The sequence below is a fragment of the Anolis carolinensis genome, chromosome 1 (genome assembly GCF_035594765.1).
Source record: "Anolis carolinensis isolate JA03-04 chromosome 1, rAnoCar3.1.pri, whole genome shotgun sequence".
In the NCBI taxonomy this organism is placed as follows: domain Eukaryota; kingdom Metazoa; phylum Chordata; class Lepidosauria; order Squamata; family Dactyloidae; genus Anolis; species Anolis carolinensis.
Window position 1 is genome coordinate 104,559,149 of NC_085841.1, and position 12,136 is coordinate 104,571,284.

Below are 12,136 nucleotides of genomic sequence, written 5' to 3' on the forward strand. Positions count from 1 at the left end.
GCACCTCAAATTCACTCTGGATAAATTCTGCATTATTACTCATTTTTATCTTTTATTAAATTACCATAGCAACTCTACTAGATATTTTGCTTTTCAGCCTGCATCTCTCCCCCTCCCCTTTCCTAAGGGACACAAGGAATGACAGATAGTAGATAGCAGAAGGCAGACACAAAAAACTCAAGATTATCAGAACATGTTGAGATAGGTCAATTGAATCATAAAAAGGGTTATTGCTGGTATTTCTGTGGTGTTGTGGCACTTAGAATAATCATCAAAAGGTAGTCTATCAATGACAGCAGGAAAGCTCTGAAGTGAGTCATAAAGAATAGTACTGGCACAATACAATTATATATAAATCTCGTCCCTAATATGACCTGATATAATCTGATAACTAAACAAAAGAGAGGAAGTATGTGGAACAGGGAATGCTGCACAACATGCTGATAACATGATGATGAATGCAGTTGCATTTCCACTTTTAGGGAAGACCATGGGCAATTTGTCATTTTTCACCAAAGGAATTCATGTATTAAATTGAGAGACAACTTGAGCTAAAATCGTGCCACACAAAGTTGCTGAAAGATTGGGCTGATTTTTATTTGCTTGAGGGACATATAATGAACATTCATTTGCTTCACCACTTGAGGTAATTTTGACTTCTGAATGGGGGGGGGGGGGGCTATAGGGCATTAGAGGAATTTAGAGACCCAAAAAATGTCCCTGGGTGGAATAACAACGATGTTAGACCTGGAAAAATCAAGATATTTTTAGAGCTCAATCTTTTGCTATATGAAGAGAATCTTTACTTTCACTCCTCAATCATGAATGTGAAAATGATATTTAAGCATTTCAGTGAGTCTGGTGTTTTGTCATACCATTTTAGAATACACAGGAAATAGGGAAATGAACTCATTGGTGGCCTATTTCCTATGTTAAAAGAATGTATTGATATCAAATGGAAATTATTGATATCATTTTATTATGATTACCTTTTATTATATAAGTTGTAACAATTTCATCCTTTGTATGACTTTGCATTTTCCTGCAGATTTTTTTTCTGTAATGTATTGTTTCCTTAAGGAAAGAGAAATGCACAAGGAGATCCAAGGCATGAGTGATTTTTCAAGTCACTCCCTCCCATTTTTTATCATGTCAGAACTAATTGAGAACATACTGCAAGTTGCTTCTGGTGTGAGAGCATCGTCCATCTTCAAAAACGTTGCCCAGGGGATGCTTGTATGTGTCAGCATCCTTAGCTTCTCTCATGTCCCACTCCCTCCCATAGTGTCTTGGCTATGAGGAATTCACATATAGACATGGATGCTAATGCACTGTACCTGCACTGGCAGACCTTTCAGGTATATCAAAATTGATCACTAATTTAAAAACCTGTAGTGCTTACTTCCAGGGGAACATGTCTGTCATCACACTGTTTAGTTGTGGTTATTTCTACTTGAGTCTAACTTTATAGTTATGAGCAGATATAATTCTGAAGTCAATTATCCCCGATAAGGGGGTGCTGAAGCTTATTTACCTAATTTTACCCCGTTGTCATTTAACACAATGGTTCCAAAAGAAAGAAAGAAAGAAATTATCACATATATCGATCTATTTAGCCATCATGTATCACCTGTAACAATCATCTATAATATCATAAAATCATTAACCCAATCTACAATGAAAACAAATTAATCAGAGAACAGCAAAAAAAAAATCATAAATAATGATACTTTAAAAAAATAAAGTTTACCTTATATTTATCTATATTCTCAAAATTTACATCTTTTTATATTCATTGACTATGTTATTATTAGGAATCGCTCTTTGTCTTTGCATCAGTGCATCATTTTATATGCTTTCATGGTTTTAACCGGGATTGTTTTAATATTAATGTTGTGTAATACTGTTTTAATATTTGTATATTTTAAGTTGTACTGAAATGCTTTAAGTTGTGAGCTGCTTTGAGTCTCCATATGGAGAGAAAAAGCAGGATATAAATAAACAAAATAAATCATGTATGGAAATCCATTATCACCAGATATTCTCATAACATATGGAGACAGAGTATCTATTAATTTATTAGTACCACTGTACTTTAAGATGTGTATTCTTTAGTCAGGAGTCTGCCAGAAGTACAGGGAAATGGTATCAGACCCCAACTCTTGTTACTTGCCTTGATGTTGTTGACTAAAATAGGGCCACTGCTATTCTGCTGCAATACCTCATCTGGTAGGGTTGCTGCAGTTGTGATTCCACTGGAAGTGGATGGAAGATGATCAGCCCCTGCAACAGATTTCTCACCAGATGCAGCCTTGTCCTGAGCCTTTGAAATACTGGTCTCCACCACTCTGTGTTGGCCTTGCTCTAAAAGGGATACATGCATCTTTGCATGCATTCTTTATAAGGGGTTGTGGCCCATCTAGGCCTTACCCTTTTCCAAAGCCTGCACTCATTTTAGTAGATCCACCTGAGCCCTGAAATCAATCTCTTCCTCACCAGAAAAGTCTAACACTTCCTGGGCTGGCCGGAAGACTTGCTTTCTCCTTAGGACTATCCTTACCTTTCTTAGGGGTAATGATTGTTGCAGCATATTCTACCAAAAAGAACAAATCAATTCAACCAATGTATAATATCATTGTCTGAGGCTAGCTTGTTAATGTAAATGGTAAGTAAGCTGTGTTACAGTCTGTCAGCCTAAAGATTCAGTCCCTAGTGAAAATAATGCAGAAAGAAGAATCTCAAACAGCCTCAAAGAATCCTAAACTGTATTATTATTATTATTATTATTATTATTATTATTATTATTATTATTATTATTATTATTTGATACATAACAAGATGATGATGATGATGATGATGATGATTAGATACACAAAAAGATTAGTATACAGCAAACAAGATCAATATGCTGGTTGTCAAGAGTCAGAAGATAGCTTTAAACACTTAACTATCAGTGTTTAAAAAGCAGTCCAAACAAAAATATATATCAAAAGTACGTTTTAGCAAGCCAACCAGATTATCCATGCCAGTATTAAGATAAAACTAAAAAGATGCTTCAATTCAGCTTCAAAAACAAATTGAGTTGGCTTATAAAAATAGACAAAACAAACAAGGACTTGGAACCTTCCGAAAACCTTCCAAGCTACAATTAGTAGCTTAAATCCGGAACAGGAAAATAAAGCCAAGGAAAAACAAACTTAGAGCCGGTGCAAAAGGCACTTTGGGTCCAAGCCCTTACTGTGGCAGCCAGCCGGCTCTGTGGAATTAAAGGGACAGTTCCCAAAAGAATCTCTAAACTGGTCAGAACAAATAAACTAGAACTGCAGCAAACTGCTTCTACGATGCAGATAATGCCAGGAGCTCCAAAGGAAGGGCAAAGAGGCGTCGTCAGGGTGATCCAGGGTCAGGGCAGGAGACAGCAGCAAGGTCAGGAGGGCAAGCCAGTGGTCAAGAGCCGTGAGTAGTCATCCATCAAAGGGCGAAGGCAGAAGCAAGGTCGAGTTACGATCCAGGGTCCAAAAGGGTGCAGTCATCAAAATCAGGTCCACGAAATGGCACAAAGAGCCAAGGCAACGATGGTAACAGCAGCTAAAAATAGTAATCGGAGTGCAGTCCAGGGAAACCCACACAGTTCCAGCCCTCCGTTGCAGAGCAATCCCAGATAACTTACATCAGAAGCAAAGTCCCAGTCCAGTCTTCTTGAATGCACAGAAATCCCAATGGCGCTTCAGCAACACCTTGCCACACGCAAAGTGAAGTGACCAAACATTCCCAATTTATTCCCCTTCCTCTTGGGTGTCCAAACACTCACACCCAAACAACAGGTGTTCCAGATCTTACTCAGAATCAGAACTCCACACAGCTAGAGCTCGTGGATCAGGAGTGCCTAATTGCTCGTCGGAGTTCCGATCATCCTGCCCATACTCAACCCCATGCACACTTTTTTTCCACGATTGTGAGGTCAGGCGTATTGTGCTCCAAAACCCTGTCAGTCTGGATTCAGAAGTCCCAGAGTTGTTTTACGTGCTCATTTTCTGTAACATTTTCAGGATTGGGATCCCACCAGTTTTTAGTCACAAGCAAATGGTATGTATGACACAAGTTCTAATGGATCATCTGAGCAATTGTATTATACTTCTACTTGTAATCCATCTGCACAATCTTCTTGCAGCAGCTGAGGATATGGTACATCATTTCACCTGCTTCCTTGAAGTCTACATTTGGAGTCTGTAGCCGACTTTTCAATTCTGGCTTTGATGGCATTTGTTTTAATTGCTTGTTTTTGGGCTGCAAGAATCAGGCCCACAGTCTCATTTTTCAAAGTTTCATTTGTTAGCCACATGCATGTTTTTTCCTTGTCAATTTTGCTCTCAATTTTTCCCATGGAGAGCCTTTTGCCAGTTTTCTCTTTTGTTCTGCATTGTATTTTTAAGCAGTGTTCTACTATTGACTTCCATCTATGTATGTTATTGACTGTATTTCACATAATCTGCCAATGCATGTTTCTCTTCTACCATTTGTTTCACTTGCAGAAGTCCTCTACCTCCTGATTTTCTGGGCAGGTAAAGTCTATCAACATCACTACGTGGGTGTAATGAGTAGTGGAATGTCATCAGTTTCTTTGAGGTTATTTTTTGTCCAGATCATCCAGCTCTGCTTGCATCCAGTTCACAGTGTATCTGATTATGGGTATGGCCCAGGTGTTGATAGCCTTGATCATATTTCCACCATCTAATTTGCTCTTCAAATTTTTTCTGACCCTTTGGATATATTCTTTGCTGAAGATTCTGACTGTGTTGGTCAGTGACTAGATTTCAATTTCTATTACTATTATTATTATTATTATTATTATTATTATTATTATTATTATTTACACAACGACGTTGTATGACACAGCAAACAAGATAGATATGCTGGATTTCATTTCACAAAACCACAAGTCGAACACTTCCCAAGTGTCTGGGACTGTGTGTATTTTCGGATGATGCGTGCAGATCCCAGCAGGGTGGCCTTTTGCAGTTGGCAGATCGTAATTTTGTCAATGTCTATTGTTTCCAAATGCCGGCTGAGATCTTTTGGCATGGCACCCAGTGTGCCCATCACCACCGGGACCACCTGCACTGGTTTCTGCCAGAGTCTTTGAAGTTCAATCTTGAGGTCCTGATAGCGGCTGAGTTTTTCCTGTTGTTTTTCATCAATGCGACTGCCACCTGGGATGGCAACATCAATGATCCAAACCTTGTTCTTTTCCACAACTGTGATGTCTGGTGTGTTGTGTTCCAGAACTTTGTCAGTCTGGATTCGGAAGTCCCACAGTATCTTTGCGTGTTCATTTTCCACGATCTTTGCTGGTTTGTGATCCCACCAGTTCTTTGCTGCTGGCAGGTGGTACTTGAGGCATAAGTTCCAATGAATCATTTGGGCCACATAGTTGTGCCTCTGTTTGTAGTCTGACTGTGCAATTTTCTTACAGCAGCTGAGGATATGATCAATGGTTTCGTCAGCTTCCTTGCACAGTCTGCATTTTGGGTCATCAGCTGATTTTTCGATCTTGGCCGTAATTGCATTTGTTCTGATGGCTTGCTCCTGGGCTGCAAGGATCAGGCCTTCTGTCTCCTTCTTCAGTGTCCCATTTGTGAGCCAGAGCCAGGTCTTCTCCTTATCAGCGTTTCCTTCAATTTTGTCAAGGAACTTTCCATGCAGTGTTTTGTTGTGCCAGCTGTCAGCTCTAGTTTGTAGTGTGGTTTTCTTGTACTGTTTTTTGTATGTTGTGTTTTGAGGAGTTTCTGATTTTTGACTTCAATCAAAGCACGTTCTTCACTTTGCTTTACATATTCTGCCAGGGCATGTTCTTCTTTGACTGCTTGTTTTACTTGTAAGAGTCCTCTGCCCCCTGATCTTCTAGGCAGATAGAGCCGGTCAACATCACTGCGAGGGTGCAGTGAATGATGAATGGTCATGAGTTTTCTTGTTTTTCTGTCCAAATTGTCCAGTTCTGCCTGTGTCCAATTTATAATGCCAGCAGTATATCTTATGACAGGTATGGCCCAGGTGTTTATGGCCTTGATGGTGTTGCCTCCATTGAGCTTGCTTTTGAGAATTTTTCTGACCCTTTGTGTGTATTCTTTGCTGACCACAGTTTTCACATGTTCATGCTTGATGTTGTCCAGCTGTTGTCCAGCTGTAATATGCCCAGATATTTATAGGCCTCTGGCTGGTGACACTTTATTGTTTGGCCATTGGGCATATTTATGCCATCATTTTCAATGATTTTTCCTTTCTTCAATGCCACTGTCGAACATTTGTCCAAACCAAAACTCCCATCACTGGAATGTAGCCATTGAGGGCTATAACCTCTTTCACAGAAATAGAACAAAGGGGAGAGGAGGGGGAGTAGCTTAATATGTCAAAAACAGTTACATTGCAGAAGAAATGCAAGTCTGTAATCTGGGAAACCAGCTTGAAAGCATCTGGATAAGAATCAAGGGAACCAGGACTCAAAAAGATCTTGTCGTGGGTGTCTACTACAGACCTCCTAGTCAGGATGAAGGACTCGATGAAGCCTTCTGTCAACAGCTGACCAAACAGGCACAAAGAAGAGCTATAGTAGTCATGGGCGATTTCAATTATCCCGATATCTGCTGGAAAACAAACTCAGCCAAGAGTACAAAGTCCAACAAATTCCTCACTTGCCTTGCAGACAATTTTATGGTCCAGAAAGTAGAAGAGGCAACAAGGGGATCAGCAACTCTTGATCTAATCTTAACAAATGTGGAAGACCTGATCAATACAGTTGAAGTGGTTGGATCCTTAGGGGCAAGTGACCATGTGCTCTTGCAGTTTGCAGTACAAAGGAATGCTGAAACTAAGACAAGTCAAACACGCATTCTGGACTTTAAGAGAGCTGACTTCCAAAAAATGAAGGAATTACTGAGCGGCATTCTATGGATGCCAGTATTAAAAAACAAGGGAGTTAAGGATGGATGGGAGTTTTTCAAAAATGAAATACTCAAGGCGCAAATGCAAACAGTGCCAACAAAGAAGAAAAATAAGACAAATGCAAAGAAGCCAGAATGGAAGTCCAAAGAACTTCTAACTGAGCTAAAGCTCAAAAGTGACATGCACAAGAAGTGGAAAAGGGGAGAAATCACCAAAGAAGAATTCAAACGTATAGCCAACACCTGCAGGGAAAAGGTTCGCAAGGCTAAAGCGCAAAATGAGCTCAGGCTTGCCAGGGACTTAAAAAACAACAAAAAAAGGCTTTTTTGCTTACGTTGGTAGAAAAAGGAAGAAAAAGGAGGCGATAGGGCCACTGCAAGGAGAAGATGGGGTGATGGCGATAGGGGACAGGGAAAAGGCAGAACTGCTCAATACCTTCTTTGCCTCAGTCTTCTCACAAAAAGAAAGCCATCTTCAACCTCAGCAACATGGAATGGACGAAGGATTAGGGGAAATCCAACCCCAAATAGGGAAACAAGTTGTCCAGGAACACCTGGCGCTCTAAACGAATTCAAGTCCCCAGGGCCAGATCAGCTATATCCAAGAGTATTGAAGGAACTAGCGGAAGTTATTTCAGAACCACTGGCAATTATCTTCGAGAGTTCTTGGAGAACAGGAGAAGTCCCGGAAGATTGGAGGAGGGCGAATGTGGTCCCTATCTTCAAGAAGGGAAAAAAAGAACGACCCAAACAATTACCGTCCGGTCAGCCTCACATCGATACCAGGCAAGATTCTGGAAAAGATCATTAAGGAAGTGGTCTGCGAACACTTAGAAACAAATGCGGTCATTGCTAATAGTCAACACGGATTTACCAAAAACAAGTCATGCCAGACTAATCTGATCTCTTTTTTTCGATAGAGTTACGAGTTGGGTCGATACAGGGAATGCCGTGGATGTAGCGTACCTGGATTTCAGTAAGGCCTTCGACAAAGTCCCCCACGACCTTCTGGCAAACAAACTAGTAAAATGTGGGCTAGACAAAACTACGGTTAGGTGGATCTGTAATTGGCTAAGCGAACGAACCCAAAGGGTGCTCACCAATGTGTCGTCTTCATCATGGAAAGAAGTGACAAGTGGAGTGCCGCAGGGCTCCGTCCTGGGCCCAGTTCTGTTCAACATCTTTCTTAACGACTTAGACGAAGGGTTAGAAGGCACGATCATCAAGTTGGCAGATGACACCAAACTGGGAGGGATAGCTAACACTCCAGAAGACAGGAGCAGAATTCAAAACGATCTTGACAGACTAGAGAGATGGGCCGAAACTAACAAAATGAAGTTCAACAGGGACAAATGCAAGATACTTCACTTCGGCAGAAAAAATGGAATGCAAAGATACAGAATGGGGGACGCCTGGCTTGACAGCAGTGTGTGCGAAAAAGACCTTGGAGTCCTCGTGGACAACAAGTTAAACATGAGCCAACAATGTGATGCGGCAGCTAAAAAAGCCAATGGGATTCTGGCCTGCATAAATAGGGGAATAGCGTCTAGATCCAGGGAAGTCATGCTCCCCCTCTATTCTGCCTTGGTCAGACCACACCTGGATACTGTGTCCAATTTTGGGCACCGCAGTTGAAGGGAGATGCTGACAAGCTGGAAAGCGTCCAGAGGAGGGCGACTAAAATGATTAAGGGTCTGGAGAACAAGCCCTATGAGGAGCGGCTTAAAGAGCTGGGCATGTTCAGCCTGCAGAAGAGAAGGCTGAGAGGAGACATGATAGCCATGTACAAATATGTGAGGGGAAGTCAAAGGGAGGAGGGAGCAAGCTTGTTTTCTGCGGCCCTGCAGACTGGGATGCGGAACAATGGCTTCAAACTACAGGAAAGGAGATTCCACCTGAACATCAGGAGGAACTTCCTCACTGTGAGAGCTGTTCGACAGTGGAACTCTCTCCCCCGGGCCGTGGTAGAGGCTCCTTCTTTGGAGGCTTTTAAACAGAGGCTGGATGGCCATCTGTCGGGGGTGCTTTGAATGTGATTTCCTGCTTCTTAGCAGGGGTTGGACTGGATGGCCCATGAGGTCTCTTCCAACTCTACTATTCTATGATTCTATGATTCTATGAAACTCCATGTTGATATCAGTGCTAAAAATTCGGACAGTGTTGGTCAGAGACTGGATTTCAGTTTGCGTTTTCCCATATAGCTTCAGGTCGTCCATGTACATCAAATGTGAAATTTTGTGAGAATTCTTAGATGTTTGGTAGCCGACATTTGTTTTTTGTAAAATTGTTGACAGAGGGATCATGGTAACATTCTTACAAAAAAAAAACCCAAATGTCGGCTACCAAACATCTAAGAATTCTCACAAAAAAATCACATTTGTACATGGATTATTATTATTATTATTATTATTATTATTATTATTATTATTGATATTATTATTTTCTTTGCTATCATGTGCTAAATTTTTTGTTATTTTAATAAAATGATTTTTATTTTATTATTTTGTTATTAGTTATTAACTTACTTGAAGTAACACTATAAACTAATTAAGTGCTTTGTCAGCTAAGAGCCTGAAATACATAAATTTGTGCCAAGTCACACACTCTTGGCCTTAAAGCTGATGTTCCGTAAAATAACAGCCAAAGTGCTAAACAAAATCATGGCTCCTGCCTATACAAAATGGTGGATCATGCTTAAACAAAATGGTGGTTCCCTCTCAGGGGGCTGAAGAAGAACTAATTCAGGACAAAAATGGCAATTCAAGGAGAAGCCCCTCGAAAATCCCCACCACTGAGGCACACTTCATATAGCTTGCATTGTAACCTCCTCCCCTCCCCTTTTCCCTGGCTGGGACCATGCACCATGAAAGACCCCTCCCAAGCTGTACTCCAGCTGACAGCAGAAGCCGCAAGGCATGGCAAGAGCCTCTAGCATCCCAAAAGCCCCCTCCCCCAGTCCTTCATCAGCCAGATGACAGGCTGCATGGGCAGGCCACATCACAAGAGCCTCTGAAGCTTTAAAAAAATAAGGTGTGTGAGAGAGAAAATAAAGAGGAGTATGATGGGGTGAACAGGTAGGAATTTAACAATGAGGGGTGAAAACGGATGAAGGTAAACAAGGAAAATTCAGTGTAATGAGCCCTGCGAGGCACCCCACCAACACCCTGCTGAGCACCCCACCTCAAATATTTTTTTATAAACTAAAAACTGAATTGTATATAGCTAATGTCTAATGAAACCAAACCCTAATTAAATGTAAGGAAGAGGACAATAAAGTAAAATAGCAAAAGGAAACTATAAAGCTAATGCAAAATATTGATAGGAATCCACAAAACTAAATTGCAACAATATCTCACTAAAAAGTCACAATACCTGAGGTAGCAACAAATTTCAAAGAGGAAGATGAGAGTGCGTGGATGACTTAGATACCCTAAACAGGCCATGCACCATCACCCCATAATTACAGTGAAATTAGTTCTCCCCTTTCCTGGATGTCAGCAAATTGATTTACCCCACTTTCACTACTTTACAGTGGGGGTAAATGTGCTAAATCAATATAATAATACTGATGTACCAAGACCCCATTGATTTGTGTTTTAATTATTCTGTAACACGCCTCGAGACATGAGGAGAGGTGAGTAAGAAATAAAGTTGTTGTTGTTGCTGCTGCTGCTGCTGCTGCTGCTATTATTAATGTGCCAATGAGATATTGGTGCCATGTTTAGGTACATTAGTAACGGTTAGATTTGGGCTACATGTTCTTGGTGAATCAGCTATTAGATATTCAGAACATAGTGATTCATGTTGTTTTTATGTTCCATGTTATATTTTTACACGTGTTTCCATAATTCTGTAGGAAGCAAATATTTTAGCATACCTACATGGCACAGAGCTCATATGCACTCATGCACATTTTATAAACATGTAACTGTCTATATAATTGCAGTCTTTGGGTTCAGTGCATCCATCACAAGCGTAAAGAGCCGTTTATAATTCACACAGGCAGAAGCTAGAGTCAAGGGCATTTCACATATTCTGTGTGATGAAGATAAGTACCTAAGCCATAATGATAGAGATAAGCTTCTTTGATTTCTACAGGGCTTTCTGTTGAGTGTAAGGAAGGTATTGTAAGATTTCTGATAATAATCAGTACACTGGGGGGACATAAAATTTCTTAAATAAAAATAAAAGGAAGTCTCTCAAAGCATAATTTTGTGTCCAATATAAATGATAGCTTAATCTTAAAAGAGAAAGAGATGCAGAGAGAGGGAGGGAGGGGGAGAAGATAATGTCCAAAGGCACAATTCTATCTTTTCCCTAAATTGGAGAAATACAGAAGATATATATCGAATTCCCCAAAGTCAGTGGAAAAGCTTTCATTGATTTTAATTGTTTCAGGATTATATATATATATATTTAAATAATTTTTGGATAGATCAAAAAGAAGAAGAAAAAAGAAAAAAAGAAAAAAAAGAAAAGAAAAGTAACAATAGAATGAAAGAAAATGTAAAACATTGACTTCCGCATCGCGTCCATAAATGTTGTCATCTGCTTAGTCCTTTACTACTCGTGTTCTTCATTCGATTCTTCAGTTTCTTTTGTGTAAGTTTTCCTCCAAGTGTCCGGGGTGGTTTTCTATTTATTTGTTAATTTATTGTTATTGTTATTATTATTATTGTTTTTATTGTTATTTTAAGTTCTTACTGTGCTTTTATCTACCATCTTGTTTTTCTCTGTATTTTATTTATTTATATATTTGTTTACCTTTTGCCAATTAGTCTCTTTCCTTGGAGTCCCCTGCTGTTTAGCAATTGAATAGGTTAATCTGTCCATGTTTTTTATTTCTAAAACTTTGACTAGCCATTCTGTTTTTGTGGGGATTTCTTTTTGTCGCCAATGTCTGGAGTATACTATTCTGGCCGCTGTCGTAAGATACATAAATAGTTTCTCCTCATTTGACCCTGCCTGTATTTTAGAGATTCCTAGTAAGTAAATTTCTGGCAATTTTATATATTTAATGTCTAATATCTTCTGTATGTTTTCGTGAATCATAGCCCCGTATTCCTTAGCTTTGTTGCATTTCCACCAAGTGTGGTAATAGTTTCCTTCCTCCAATCCACATTTCCAACAATTAGTATTCAGGTTTTTATTTATATTTCCAAGCTTTTTTGGTGTTATATACCATCTGTAGTATTGCT